The sequence below is a fragment of the Schistocerca cancellata genome, chromosome 8 (assembly GCF_023864275.1).
Source record: "Schistocerca cancellata isolate TAMUIC-IGC-003103 chromosome 8, iqSchCanc2.1, whole genome shotgun sequence".
NCBI classification, from domain to species: Eukaryota; Metazoa; Arthropoda; class Insecta; order Orthoptera; family Acrididae; genus Schistocerca; species Schistocerca cancellata.
Genome location: NC_064633.1, coordinates 409,690,586 through 409,704,910, shown reverse-complemented (window position 1 = coordinate 409,704,910; position 14,325 = coordinate 409,690,586). Strand labels below are relative to the sequence as shown.

The following is a 14,325-nucleotide window of genomic DNA, read 5'->3' as shown; positions in this document are numbered from 1 at the left end:
GTGCACCACAATGGCCATATGCCAAGTGAACATAATCTATCAGCACTTCAGTGTGTTGTTCCGGCCAACATACTCTCCACTTCCCTGGATTATTTAATCTTTGAAGATACAGTACACCTTTATGTATTTTATATGAAGCCCTTATGTTAGTTGCGTCCGGATTGTCAAACTTGACCTTTACCGACTTGAGTGCATCATCATCACTTTGATATCTTCGCATATTCCGACATATTTCTCTAATTTTTTGTCTTCCTTCCGCTTTTTTGAAGTAATTCACCTCAAAAACGTCTTCCCTATTCTTTACACTTTCTAGTGTCTCACATCCTTCCGGTAATCTCGACAAAGCATCCGGTACTGCATGTTCTTTCCCTTTAACATACTTGATCTCTATGTCAAATTGTTGTAAAAACAGCGCCCATCTGGTCAACCTGTTATGTAACAATCTGCAGTCCTTCAAAAATATTAAAGCTTTGTGGTCTGTATGGACCACAGTCTTATGTCCCCATAAGAAAAGTTGAAATTTCCTAAAACCCCATACTATAGCTAAAGCCTCCTTCTCTGAAACTGTATAGTTTCTTTCGTACTTAGACATGGTTCTACTCGCAAATGCTATTTGTCTATGAGTTTTTTCCCCATCTATCATTACCTCCTGAAATATGGATACTCCCAATCCATAATCTGAACTATCTGTTGCCATGTGGAATGGTTCACACAGGTCAGGGTGCCATAACTTTATGTTTTTAGCCAAATTGTCTTTTAGCCGGTTGAATGCTGTTTCACATTCCTCAGTCCATATATACACACTGTTCTTCTTAAGTATGTTGTTCAGATGTGGGCTATTGAACACCTGATCATCCACATACTTACGATAAAAGGAACAAAGTCCTATAAACGACTTTAGTTGTTTTTTATTCTTGGGAGCCGGACAATTTCTTATTGCTTTGACTTTGTTGGGATCCTTTTCAATTCCCTCTGGTGTTACTATGTGACCTAAAAACTTTATTTCTTTCTTCACAAACTCGCATTTTTTCAGGTTCAGGGTCATTCCTCCTTTAATTAAAGCTTTGAACACCCTGTCGCATAACTCCATGTGCTCTTCCCATGTCCTTGTAGCAATTAACAGATCATCTACATAAACCGTGATTAGCGAACTAAGTTCACTACCTAAAATTTTGTCTAAAGCCCGAATGAACACTGAAACGGAAGTATTTAGGCCAAATGGTACCACTGTGTAATGGTAGCATTTGCCATTGAATAAAAATGCCGTGTACTTCCTAGACTCCTCACTTAATGGGATTTGCCAGTATCCTGCCGTTAGGTCTAAACTAGTCATGTACTTTACACCATTAAACTTCTGCAATAAATTATTTATGTTCTCTGGACGATCCAACTCCCTCTTCACTACTTTATTCAGAGTACGAGCACCTATCACTATTCGTACACTCCCATCCTTCTTACCTACTATCACCAATGGGTTATTATATGGGCTAGAACTCCGTTCAATGACCCCACATGAAACCATTTTATCTATTTCTTTTTGAACTGCTTCTTTCTTAGACAAGGGTACATTATATGGTGGTTTAAAGAAAGGTTCATGCTCCTCTACCTCCATGCAGTACTCATAATTTATCACTCGTCCCGGTTTGTCCGAAAATACCTCCTGATTTTCTTTCAGAATTTGCCATAGATCCTCCCTTTGGGCATCAGATAGTCCTTCCGTTTTATCCACTACATTTCGAAGGAGTGTCTCCTTATTTCCATCTTCAACTATCTGCCTCACCAGAAACCTATCGAATTTTTGACCTATTCCTGAATCATGATCATCTCTAAATTCTACCCATCTCAGCTGGTTCTCTTCTATTACTCTAGATGATTCAAATGGTATTTCTAATACCGCACTATCAACTTTACAAACTATTATCCCTTTGTCACAATCTATAATTACTTTTTGTTTTATTAACCAGTCAATGCCTAAAATGATCTCGGCGCTGAGCTCTGGAACTACTAAAAATGCATTAGAAAATAGCTTGTTTTTTATCTTAAATTCCATCATCACTTGATGTTTAACAGGTTTACTACATTTCCCTGTCGCCCCTATCACTTTAACACCTGGTACTGGCATCATGACTACTCCTCGTTGCTCTTTGATCATCTCAAAAAATGCGTGCGAAATAGCACTTATTTGAGCACCCGTATCCAACAATACATATAAATCGTACCCACATACATTAATAGGTAAGATTGTTTGCAGCCTATTGTCCTCTTTCATACTTTCTTTATCTTCCCATAATAAATCCTTTTCCACCGCCAAGTCTTGCCATATTATTTTTCCGGTTTTTATACTGACCATTCCATCCGGAGGTTTCTTTCTCCTTTTCATCCTAAATTCTTTCACCACTTTTTCCAATAGTCCTTCGTCTAGGCTCTTTAATGCCATCTCGTTCTCATTCGAATCTGTCATGCCTGAACTCTCGGTTGCGGAATCGGAAACTTCCTCTATTTCTTTTTCTCCCTGGATGCTTTCTGATGATTCTGACGATAATTCCTCCTCCTTAGAAATATGACCTTCTTCGGGTTCGAATAATTCTCGCAAATTATAATCCATTTCAATACTTTCCCTTTGTTGGATAGTGCATTCGCCACTCTTACTTTCATTATTTTCCCCTACTAATGGAATTCCAGTCTCACTCAACTCATTTGCTTCAGTACTACAGGGATCACAACACTCTTTCTCTTGGTTAGATACACTTTCTCTAATTTCTTTAAAAGAATCTTCATCACAGTCAGGTACTCTTGCTGTCACTAGGTACACATCATAATCGGTGTGGCTCTCTAACACTGTCATATTCGGGTCCAAATTAATCACTTGAGTGGAAGATCTTTCTAATTGTGCTGGCTGGCTTTTGAGCTGATGTATATATTCTGCATACGAGGCAATTTCTGAATCGGCATGCGTCTCTGCACTATGCCCCTTTTTCTTATCCACCCTTTCCTCTTTAATTACTTCTCGATGCGATTCGTCGACTATTCGTACGAACCTTTTACCATAAGTCACATCACTCCTCCCTTGCCCCTGCCTCTCTGCACAGTTGCCATCCCTACCGACAAACAACGCCTTCTCTGACTCTTCCTTCATCAATTCGTCACTCTGACCGCGAATTGTACTTAGTTCATTCACGTGAGCCTTCACATCCGACCGATATGCTTTTCCTACTTCATTTCCCTTAATAATTCCTCCCTGCTCTCTCTCCTCTGTTTGTATCCCTGCATTATACTTCGCAAAGTTTCGTTTATGTAACTGCTCTTCAGGCGAACGACGCACTATCCTACTATAGTACTGACTACTCCGATCTTCCCTATATTTGGGCCATTTCTTTCTTTCCGCGCGCGTTAGGCCCTTGACCTGCGCGGTATTTAGTTTTCCTGATTTTGATAATGCTTCCTGTTTCCCTGATAGTGTCCTCTCCCTCGCTGAGAGTTACCTTCTTGACCTCTTCCTCTCATCATGTTAATTTGCGGTTCATTCCTACCACCTTTTACTATTCCATTCTGATTTCTGAAACCTCGAAACTCTCTAGTTTCACGCCACCTATCTTCATTCTCGATTTTTTCTAAAAATTCATCGAATGTTCGATGAGTGCCTCCTACATAACGCTTTGAATCGTCAGGTAGCTTTTTCCACAACTCCCACACTATCTCCGATTCTGATCTACGATCTTTAAGATACTCCAAACGCTTGAACCATCCTTCACAGTATTCTTTCATGAGCCCACGCCCATGTTCTGGCATTCTGGCGACAACGAATTCTCTCCACAACCTATCTCTCTGTTGTGTGCTCCAGAATTCCTCAAGGAACTTCTCTTTGAAGTCTGTAAACTTCAAATTGTCCATATCCAAATTCAATCCCCAACGTTTAGCATGACCTGCTAAAGCGTCTATTACTAAATTAATTTTTTCTTTATCCGACATGTCTGTTGGTAAGACACGTTCACAATTTTTTATAAAATCCATTGGATGCCATCCACCTTGTTTCTTTTGAGGATCGTATTTTTCCTCCCTACTCAGTATTTCCGATTTTTGCATTACCAATGGGATACCACTACAGTTAAGAAACGTCTGATTCTGAACTTGCTGACTTAATAATTTTATCTCATTACGCAGTGTATTTTCCTGCTCCTGCACACATGCATCAAAACTCAACATGGTATTGCACAGTGTTTCAATATCAGCTGCCGTTTCTTTAACAATCTCTTTCTTTAGAACTGGTACTATCACCTGTAATTTACTTTCAATTATCGGTTCTAATTTTTCACTAACCAAAGGTTCCACTGATTTCTCTATTCTCTGAATTTCGGTATCAAATCTTTTCTCTGAACATTTGTTATTTCAGCCCTAATGCTATTTACTGATTTGTTTACCTCTGTGATACGTTGGCTTTGCGTATTCAAAATATCTAAATTGGCTTTTATTTTACCAGATAGGTTTTCATCCAATTGGGATATATGACTAGCCATTTCTGCTTTCAAACTAGCATTCCCTTCTCGAATTTGCGCCATCATCCTATTTAACAAACTTGTTAATTCCATATCCTCTCCCTTGTGACTTGCATCCACAGATACATTGGGTTCACTTTTCGCTACCTTTGGTTTCACTTCCCGTTCCTCCTGTCTTATGGGTGTGGATTCATCTATAAGATTTTCCAACCCTACAACAGTATCTATGGTCCCTAATTCTGGGTCTGACCTTGTAATGTTTTCGTCTTGCTTGTTACTATTCGACTCCATCTTATGCTGCTGTATTTCGTGCCTAATAGAAATGTTTATTAAACCAAGTATTACTTGTTTAACTCCTACTATTGGACTTTCTTTTGCTGCTTTGCAGGTTGTCGTCTTGAACTTACCAATTGTGGTATATTTGTCTACAACAGAATTTTAAATTTAAAATTTTCTTGAAACTACAAGTTTGTATAAAACACTTTCATTGCAGCCATTATTCTACAAACTTGGTTAGTCCTGTCACGGTCGCCACATGCGACCGAACCGCTGAATCTTTCCATCAGTAAATGGGGTATGTTCTCAACTGACTCAGTTGTTTTAACCCCCTCCACTGACGGAATGACCCACTTCCCAATTCTGTATGTATAAAACCAATACGGACTTGTAGCTGTCACGCCTTTGCGCTTACTGCTACGTATTTTAACTGTCAATAGCTCAGTCCCAATGGTAAGAGGCAGTAGTGAATTCACGTAGTTAATATTTGAATCCAGCACAGCTGCCACAAGCTCAGCTCACTTTTACTCCACTCCTACCCTCGCCATTGCACCACATTAACTAGGTGCTACGTGGACCTTGCTAAATTCACTTGCGTATACATTTTTGACCGTTACTCGCCAGTATTTACCTAATGATTAGTACACTCCTAACCGGACTATTTCCCTAAGAGCTGTGATGATTGAACGGGTTCGATCCACGGCCTACAGTGCCCTACAGTTCACACGGTAACACTGCCTACCTGACCCACTTAACTTGGTAGTGAGCTTATGTATCCAATCACCACTGCTAGCAGCAGTGGATAATCCTATCAGCACGACGAGAGCAGCAGACTTACCGTCGAATCCTCCTGAAAATACTTATAACTACGGTCGCCAGCTCTGAAGGAGCAAAAGAATAAATCAATTTTTGGGCTCGTTTCAAAGTGAAATGGCTTGAGTTGAATTTAAACTTAATTCTGAATATTACTATTTCTGATCATTCTAGATGATTCTACAAAGCAAATACTCTCTCAATTTCTGTGAGTTGGCTTGGTAATTACTACCAAGACAGGTTATGCAACTTCGGTTAACAAAATTCTATCCTTCAACTTATTTAATGATTTTGGATATTACTCTTTGGACCATTGATACAGAATTAGTTAAGTGACTTTACTTGAAAGGTTGCTCAGAAAAATTTAAGTAACTGTAAATAGGCGACTCATTCTGGTGTGACCATTGCTCTTTTCAACATTCTTATCCGCTAAAGTATTCTACAACCAAAAGAATTGTAAATGAAAGAGGCGATGGTGGCCTCAGTCTGATTTCACTATACTATGTTTGAGGTTACTACACTTTACAATGAACAACATGCGTCATAATTTTACTCATTACTATATTCTGTCCTCTGCACTTGCATAAAAGAAAACTGGTATTCTCCTTTTACATGTATACAAAGTTCAACTTAACAATTGCAAGCAGTCTTGCCTTGGGTAGACGTGTCGGTGCTGGTGGTGAGATGCATGTGGCTAATGCAGCTCTTCACACCTCATGCCCTTAATGGCGGCTGGAACTATGAGCTGTAGCACTCGTATAAGCTACTGCACGTCCGCCATAAAATCTGGGCACAGGAACTCTTACAATCAGCCTCAGTGGCATAAAGGCGGCTTCAACAACCATTCGTCGCGTTTTACTCCAAAAACGGCGACGATATTCGCCTCTTCGCTGTTGCACAATCACTTTTGCGTGAGCACAGTTACGCACGTCCAATCACGTCAACACTCCCCAGGCCATCCCATTGTTCAGTCCCTGTGTCTCCAGCTACCCCTAGCTACGCTCGTATCACCAAGAGTGGGGGCGTTCCCCTACCACCTTTTTACCGAAATCATTTAGTATTTAAGAATATTTATATTTACTACCCTGGAGTTCATACCAGTCATAATAATTTACTACTAGCGCTTTACAACATTAAATTATACAGTAATAACTTATAATTACCAAGAAAAAGAATACATTTGACTCTGAGAGCTTAGTGCATTGTCTGACAGGCAGCGCTAATTCCCAGTTTCGCCAATAGATGGCATCATGGTGCACTCCCTGGGAGTCTCACACAAGCGCGCCCGTTTCCGACGCGCGGGCTCCAAATTACTGTCAGCCCACCATCATTTCAGTTCCGTTACAAACTGTTACAGCTCAGTAGCTACTTTCGACACTTTCTTGATCAGCTCCAAGCTCCTGGCACGTCATTGTCCCTCTAGACGGCAGTCAGAGCTCTATGCAGCCAATGTAGATCTAGGATACCAGACTTACCCTTCTTCAAGTGATTTGTTGCTTTTATAAGTCTCTCATTTATGTATTGGATGTTTGTATTTTATATAATACACCAAGTTCAACAAAGAGTTCGATGTCATTCTTGTTTTCGTGGACTAGGGAAAGTCTCTTTGACTAGAAATCAAAAATCCTAAATCCCGTGTTCGAACACAGCAATGGTGGCCGAAGACTCCTCGTGTAATGAATCGCTCTCTTTTTGCCGACGGTCCTGTCAAAGGAGGTAGAGGAGGGGATAGAGTTTCAGGGCAACCTCTTTCCTAAGGGTTGGGCATCTACCCCTAAAAGGTGGAGAAGTCGTGAATAACGGCATGAGGATGCAGAAGGCAATGAAAACCACTGCGTTAAGCACACAATAAGTACATATGGAAAAAGTGTCATGAGACCTCTCCATTGGCAGAAGGTTCTGGATTAGTCCCCCCATCCCTATCTCGAGTCGGAGACTTCCAAGTGGGAAGTAACCACTAGTAAAAGATCGAATAACCACTGATAGGGTAGCATACTTCGAGATGGGACCGAGCGAGGTGGCGCAGTGGTTAGCAAACTGGACTCGCATTCGGGAGGACGACGGTTCAATCCCGTCTCCAGCCATCCTGATTTAGGTTTTCCGTGATTTCCCTAAATCGTTTCAGGCAAATGCTGGGATGGTTCCTTTGAAAGGGCACGGCCGATTTCCTTCCCAATCCTTCCCTAACCCGAGCTTGCGCTCCGTCTCTAATGACCTCGTTGTCGACGGGACGTTAAACACGAACCACCACCACCATCGAGATGGAGCTTGTCTGAAGTTTGAACGTTTTAGGGAACCTAGTAAATCAGAAATGGCAAATGCAAAGGTTGAGTGAAATTGTAACATTACATGAGTATGTCTTACATAGTCGGATCTACTTTGCGTCACGTGAGTGTAGGGGAGTCGAAACCAGTAGCGACCCATGACGTGATATCAACTTGAGATTTTTTTTATACATGTTATTCATTTCTAAATTTTATTGATTATTTATAGAGTAAAGAATTTAATTATTTACAACATTTAATAGGTAATGACTTTTATTGAGATAGATATAAATATGTTTTGGCACAGCATATCACCTTGTTGCATTATGCATGATATGTTTTCTCTTTGTGAGAACGAAAACTTCTGTGTTGCTCCAGTGCGCGATCAGGTAGTCGTCGAGTGCGGATCTACTGTAGCTTTCATGAATGGGCATAGAATTGTTAATTTACAACCCGCAGTTGATTTAAAAATTATTCTAGAGAACCATGGCCCGACTTGCGTGCAAACAAATCGCGCTCGAATTCTCATACATCTGCACGGAGTTTAAGATACGCGGCTGGACATCGTCGCGTGTGTGATTTAGTAACATTAACCGCAATTTACGGATATTAGCTTGATAATAACTATCAAAGACTTATATGAGCGGCATAGTAATCGTCTTTATGCTTAAAGCAAGCGAGAAGCGATTAACTTTCGGGGTACGACAAATATTCATCATTACACAGTCAGCTTGTTAATACGTTGCTTAGCAACTCATTAACGGACAGTGATAGAATTATTGAAACGATCTTTTAAGTATTAATGACCACTACACACACATCAGAAACTAATTACTCTTACTGTGAATGACTTCTGGATTGGATGAGTTTTTTTTATTTCAGCTAATGGTATTAATGAACTTCTTTCGAGATTGAAACTTCATCAATGGTGTCGCTCTCATTCAGTTTAGTAGAACAATAGGTATTAATAGCTACGCTACTATTTATAATTGTAAAGGAAAAGAAGGCACATACCTGTTTTTCTTTTGAGAAATTTTCGCACTTCAGTCGTCAGTCTTCTCAAACCAGAGGCACGAGTGGTGGTCCCTCACAGCACTACGATATCGTGAACCACCAGACACATGGGCCCTTTCTCACTACATTTCTGCATTGAAAACCCTTAGATATAGCCACGGTACGAAGAAGGAAGAAAGAAGAGGACTGATCAGCGAAAGAATCGGAGCAAAGAGAGAAGGGGAAGTCACAAAGTGCAATGGAAAGGATTCCCGGTCAGAAGACCAAAGAATAATGTCAACAGCAGCAGACAATTTTATCACGGTAGTATTATTTGTTATGGATAACAAACGAAGGTTCAAAAATGGTTCAAATGGCTCTGAGCACTATGGGACTTAACATCTATGGTCATCAGTCCCCTATAACTTGGAACCACTTAAACCTAACTAACCTAAGGACATCACACACATCCATGCCCGAGGCAGGATTCGAACCTGCGACCGTAGCAGTCGCGCAGCTCCGGACTGAGCGCCTAGAACCGCTAGACCACCGCGGCCGGCAACAAACGAAGGCATAGAGCGAGTTGCTGTGAACAGTTCGGAGAGATGGTTATTCTCAACAAAATCGACAGAAAACCGACGCCTACAAAAATACTTTAGCCACACATGCCGACGTCACAAGCAGAAGATGGAAAGTATGTAAGAATATTGAACGGGTAACGCGGCATGTACAGGAAGATGATAAACTAATACTCATGGAGGATGGAACGAGGTAAGAGGCGAAAGAATGAAAAAAAAGAGTAACGGGAGAGTATGGGATTGGTAGGAGGAGTGACAGGGAAAAAAGACTAATCGAATTCTGCAATAAATTATGACTAGTAACAGAGTCCACACTGTTTAAAAATCACCAGAGAAGTAGATATATTCGGAAAAGACCTGGAGATGCGAGAAGATTCCAAGTCCATGGTCAGACAGAGATTCCAGATCAGATAATGGATTGTAAGGCGTACTAGGGGCAGATAAAGACACAAATCACAATTCGGTAATAATGAGGAGCGCATTGAAGTTAAGAGACTCTTCCAGAAAACTCAGCGTGCATAGAAATGGGATACTGAAGTAATGAGAACAGATGAGATGGATTTATGGTTCTCTGAGGCTATATGTACTGAGATAATGAATACCGCATTACGCAGTTCAATTGGAGAGGAATAGACTTCTCTAAAAAGAGCAGACAAACAAGTGCAAAGAACGTACATGCGAAAAACCATGGGTAACAGAGGAAATGCGTCAACTGATCAACGAAAGAAGTACAGTAATTACAAAAACATCCAGCAACATTCAGGAATAGGGGATTATAAATGAAAATGTATAAAAAGTGCAAGGGAGCCAAGGTTAAATGGCTCCAAGAAGAATGTGAAGAAATAGCAAAAACAGTCGTCGTCGGAAGGACTGATTCAGCATACTTGAAACGTCAAAATAACATTAAAGCAAGGGCGTCAGCATTAAGAGTGCATTTTGAATTCCACTTCTAAACGCAGAGGAGAAAGTGGATGGATGGAAAGAGTACACTGAGGGCTTCTGCGAGGGGGGACTTTGTATGATGATTGAGGAAGAAACAGGTGTCGATATGGAAGACGTAGGGGATCCAATATTAGAGGTAGTGTCTGGCAGTTTGGAAAGACTTGCGATCAAATAAGGCAGAAGGGATAGACAACATTCCTTCGGAATTTCTGTAATCACCGAGGAGAGTGGAAATCAAACAAATAGTCAAGATAATGTGTGGAATCTATGTCTGGAGACACATAACCAGACTTCCGGAAAAATATCATCCACATGATCCCTAATTCCGTAAGAAGAGAGAGATTTGCCGCACAATCAGCTTAACGGTTCTTGTACCCAAGTTGCTAACAAGAATAATATACAGAAAGGAAAAGAAAATTGAGAAACTGCTAGATAGCATCTGTTTGACTTTCGGAGGAGGCAGATCAGCGAGGGAAAACCGGGTATTCTTGCCCAAGAGGAGTCTCCTAATATCAAATGAACGTTTGGACCACAGCATTGCGTGGTAGAGTAACATGCACTGTGGAAAACCAGTGGTGCTAAAGAAGGGTGGTGAAAATTAGGTGAACTGACAAGGTAAAGAATCAGGAAGTTCTGCGAAGAATCGGTGAATAAAGGAAAATACGAAAAACACTGATGAGGGGAAGAGGGGGGATGATAGGGCATGTGTTAAGACATCAGGTAATGACCTCCACGACGGTAGAGCGAATTGTAGAGGTTAAGGGCTATAGGAAAGGGTAGAGATTGGAATACATATGATCAGTTAACTGGAGACGCAGGATGCAATTGCTAGTCTGATAAGAAGAGGTTAGAACAAGCTAGGTATTCGTGGCGGGCCCATCGACCCACTCAGTCCGAGAAATGGTACCTCATTTCTATTAATGAGATTAACCATTTATAACATTTCTCAGTAAATATCGTATTTATTGTCTATATTCGTGTGTGTTGTGTTCTTCGTGGTTTTTGCTCCATCGCAAGCCCTACCATGTATCTGCGGGTACTGTTTTCTAGTCGAGAGTTAAATTTTTCCGCGGCTCTTTGCACCTGAGAAATGAAGCAATTCAGTTCCTCACGCTAGCTTGCTGCGCCTGACACTAGAGTGGATTTTCTATTGAGTTTTCTTAGCCTCCTGTCCGACCCGAAAGGAACAACTCTTTTGTTGAATTCGTGTACCAACACTGAGACTTGAAGAGATTCCTAAGGAGAATTCCACGGTTCGCAGCCGTTGGTCCTGCCTTAACTTGTGTGGATCGGTAATGGCTGCCTGATTCTCCGCCGGACAAGCACAGCGAGCACCGTCTACTATCACATACGATACTGGATGATTCTGACGTGACAAAAATGTTATTATGTAGTGTATTATGTAGTATGTTGTGAAGTAACGTCTGAAGGATGAATTCAATATTTCTGCTATAATTTCTCTCTGTGGCTTATTTGTCTTCAAGGGTCTGGACACTTGTTATCGTGCTATGGATAGTCTTCATGTATGGTTAAAATTTCTACAATTTTACTGTCACTGCAAAAGGAATTAAATTTAGTATTGTCCACAAACATAACTCTCTTCGAGAAACTGTACTTTTTTCTTACCTGCTCTTTCTCATAGTGTGGCCTATTAGTACATGTTTATTTATTATGCGACTGCCTTTTATGAAACCTGGTTTATTTTGTGCGAGTATCCTTCTGATAGTGCCTGTTACGTATCTTAGTACTCCACCGTTTCACCGTTACCTGTACGTCAGCTGATCCAGAATTCGGGTAGTTATTAATGCAGTTTACAGCGTACTTCTAGAGTAAGGTCTTCATGACTGTCTCGCTCCTCCTCTTGAAACATCTGACTCAGCGACCGGTTGTCGGTGCTGCTGCTTGACAGTGGACACCTGGACGTCCAGCAGGTGATGCTGCGGAGATCGATGGGCTACTACCTGCTGTCCAGTTTCCCCCTTTTGCCGTGCGAATATGGATATATTTATGGACGATTCAGAGTGTTGTAATGGGAAAAAAATGAAGTAAGTATTTCTAGTTATCGTTTTGTATGTCCAGTATGTGTATACTACCATCATACACTGAGGTAAACCCATTTTCGAGGAAAGTAATAAATACTCAATTCAGTATGTCTGTCCACGTCGTGTGTGTGTGTGTGTGTGTGTGTGTGTGTGTGTGTGTGTGTGTTGAGTTTGTTGATTTGCAGTTTACAGGACGAGTTTCATGTAGACTCAATTTCTGTAGCTTGTGGACCTAATTGGTCATCATTTGGTTTCACGAACCACAGAAGATTTCAGTACAAACAAGTCTAATCCGAAAACATGTGAGGTAAGCAACAGAAATCACACGAATGAGATTTTCACTCTGCAGCGGAGTGTGCGCTGATATGAAACTTCCTGGCAGATTAAAACTGTGTGCCCGACCGAGACGCGAACTCGGGACCTTTGCCTTTCGCGGGCAAGCGCTCTACCATCTGAGCTACCGAAGCACGACTCACGCCCGGTACTCACAGCTTTACTTCTGCCAGTATCTCGTCTCCTACCTTCCAAACTTTACAGGAGAGCTTCTGTAAAGTTTGGAAGGTAGGAGACGAGATACTGGCAGAAGTAAAGCTTCTGTAAAGTTTGGAAGGTAGGAGACGAGATACTGGCAGAAGTAAAGCTGTGAGTACCGGGCGTGAGTCGTGCTTCGGTAGCTCAGTTGGTAGAGCGCTTGCCCGCGAAAGGCAAAGGTCCCGAGTTCGAGTCTCGGTCGGGCACACAGTTTTAATCTGCCAGGAAGTTTTAGAAATCACACGGTTTCTACAACAAGGTGACAAGTCGTGGGACAACGATATGCACACATACAGACGGCGCTAGTTTGGCGTACACGAGGTATAAAAGGAAAGTGCATTGACGGAGCTGTCATTTGTACCAATGCGAAAATGTTTCTGACGTGGTTATGTCCACACGACGGGATTAAGAGACTTTGAACGCGGAATGGGAGTTGGAGTTAGATGCATGGGACATTTCATTTCATAAAAGGTTAGGGAATTCAATATACGGAGATCCACAGTGTCAAGAGTGTGCCGAGAATACATAACGACGGAGAGTCGCGGCGTTCAGTAGAGTTTCAGTGCTAACAGACAAGCAACTCTGCTTGCAATAACCGCAGAAATCAATGTGGGACGTACGACGAACATATCAGGACAGTGCCGCAAATGGGCCGGCCGCTGGTGGACGAGCGGTTCTAGGCACTTCAGTCTTGAATCGCGCGACCGCTACGGTCGCAGGTTCGAATTCTGCCTCGGGCATGGATGTGATTGATGTCCTTAGGTTAGTTAGGTTTAAGTAGTTCCAAGTTCTAGGGGACTGATGACCACAGATGTTAAGTCCCATAGTGCTCAGACCCATTATTAGTGCCGCTAATGTGCCATGGCGGCAAACGACCGACGCAAGTGCCTTTGCTAACAGCACGACGTCGCCTGCAGCGCCTCTCCTGGACTCATCACCATATCAGATGGACCCCAGGCGACTGGAAAACCGTGCCCTGGTCAGGTGAGTCCGGATTTCAGTTGGTGACAGCTTATGGTTGGGTTCCAGTGTGTCGCAGACCACACGAAGCCATGCATCCAAGTTGTAAAGAAGGCATTGCACGAGCTGGTGGTGGCTCCATAATGGTGTGGGATGTGTTCACATGCAATGGTCTGGGTCCTCTGGTCCAACTGAACCGATCACTGACTGTGAATGTCCATGTAATTGCGTCAGTCCGCCCATCCGTACCTATGTTGTGTTTGTGTGTGTGTGTGTGTTTCGTGTTTCGTAGTGTTGCATTTTACAGGATAACTTTCATCTAGACTCTGTTTTGCAACCTGTGGTTGTAGTTCGGCCATCATTTGGTTTCACTAGTCACGGAACATGTTGGGTACAAACAACTCAATCCGGAAATTGTGTGAAGGTGGCAGTA

At 41.9% G+C, this 14,325-nt stretch overlaps 1 non-coding gene across 1 annotated transcript; it reads left to right on the top strand.

Annotated features, from left to right (window-relative positions):
- Positions 1-13,064: 13,064 nt before the first annotated feature.
- Positions 13,065-13,139, top strand: Trnas-cga (transfer RNA serine (anticodon CGA)). Its single transcript has one exon. It is a non-coding gene; the product is annotated as a tRNA-Ser (tRNA).
- The last annotated feature ends 1,186 nt before the right edge of the window (positions 13,140-14,325 follow it).